Source organism: Bison bison, unplaced genomic scaffold (genome assembly GCF_000754665.1).
Source record: "Bison bison bison isolate TAMUID 2011002044 unplaced genomic scaffold, Bison_UMD1.0 scf7180017863317, whole genome shotgun sequence".
In the NCBI taxonomy this organism is placed as follows: domain Eukaryota; kingdom Metazoa; phylum Chordata; class Mammalia; order Artiodactyla; family Bovidae; genus Bison; species Bison bison.
The window spans coordinates 28,055-30,000 of record NW_011493889.1 but is presented as its reverse complement, the minus strand read 5'-3'; positions in this window follow the sequence as shown (position 1 = coordinate 30,000).

The following is a 1,946-nucleotide window of genomic DNA, read 5'->3' as shown; positions in this document are numbered from 1 at the left end:
GTATGGACGTGAAAGTTCGACCATAAAGGAGGCTGAGCGCTGAAGAATTGATGCATTCGAACTGCGGTGTTGGAGAACACTCTTGAGAGTCCCCTGGACTGCAAGGAAATCAAACCAGTCAATGCTAAAGGAAATCAACCCTGAATGTTCACTGGAAGGACTGATGCTGAAACTGAAACTCCAATACTTTGGCCACCTGATGCAAAGAGCCAACTCATTGGAATAGACTTTGATGGTGGGAAAGATAGAAGGCAGGAGGAGAAGGGGAAACAGAGGACAACACGGTTGGATGGCATCACCAACTCTATGGACATGAGTTTGAGCAAACTCTGAGAGATGGTGAAGGAAAGGGAAGCCTGGGGTGCTGCAGTCCATGGGATTGCAAAAAGTCAGACACAACTGAGGGGCAGAACAACTGAACAACAGCAAGTAGCTGTAAAAAAGAGCCTGAAAGCTCCTGAAAAAGGTAAAAGCCTTATGGTTGTCTCATCAATTCCACTATTAGCTATATAAGCCAAAGAATTAGAAGTATTTGTTCAAACAAAAGGTAACAAAAAGTTCTATCCCCACGTTCATAGCAGCCGTAACCGAAATGGGAACCCAAATGGGAAACATCCCAAGGATCCACCAACTTGTCCTCAACTTGTCTCACATTCATAAACAAAAGTGACCCTCTGTACACGGGCATAGCATTCAGCTGCAAAAAGGAACGAGAGAGGCCAGACACAAAAGGTAACATATTGTAGGATTTTATTTCTCTCAGCTATCTAGAAAATGTAAGTTCATAGAGGGAAACAAAAGATTAGTACTTATCAGAGCCTGGTTGCAGTGAGGGGGAAATGGAAAAGGACTGATTACTGGCATGGGGTTTCCTTTAGGAGTGATGATTTATTTAGGGACAACAGAGAGAATGGCTGAAAAGCATTGTGAACGTACTAAATGCCTGTGACATTCACCACAATAGTGCAATAATATTTTTTTTTTGCTTCTTTTTTTTAAATTTTATTTTATTTTTAAACTTTACATAATTGTATTTGTTTTGCAAATATCAAAATGAATCCATCACAGGTATACATGTGCTCCCCATCCTGAACCCTCCTCCCTCCTCCCTCCCCATACCATCCCTCTGGGTCGTCCCAGTGCACTAGCCCCAAGCATCCAGTATTGTGCATTGAACCTGGACTGGCATCTCGTTTCATACATGATATTTTACATGTTTCAATGCCATCCTCCCAAATCTTCCCACCCTCTCCCTCTCCCACAGAGTCCATAAGCCTGTTCCATACATCAGTGTCTCTTTTGCTGTCTCGTACACAGGGTTATTGTTATCATCTTTCTAAATTCCATATATATGAGTTAGTATACTGTATTGGTGTTTTTAATAGTGCAATAATATTTTTAAACATAAAAAGTGCTTATTGGCTTAAGACTTCTGCAAATAGATTGGGAATTGACTTCAACAAATGCTGGGCTTCCTTTGTGGCTCAGCTGGTAAAGAATCCTCCTGCAATGTGGGAGACCTGGGTCTGATCCCTGGATTTGGAATATCCACTGGAGAAGGGAATGGCTACCCACTCCAGTACTCTAGCCCAGAGAATTCCATGGACTGTGTAGTCCATGGGGTCGCAAACAGTCGGACATGACATGACTGAGTGACTTTCACTTTCACTTTTCAGCAAATGCTGAAATGCATGCTTTAGGAAAACTCTTTGAACATAATACCGGAGAACAAAATAGAGGAATACTTGAAGATATCACTAAATTTTTAAAAGATACCCCTATCGTGTTAAGGGAGCTACTTAAGAGAGCCAATAGATGTATTTGCCTCAAGAATTTTATAATTGTGGTGTTTCAGTGCTCCAGATCATAGCAGCCATTCTCCTAAAATATCAGGTAGTGGGCATAGGCAATCGGACATATGGCTCATAAAGTTAAATTGAGTCTTT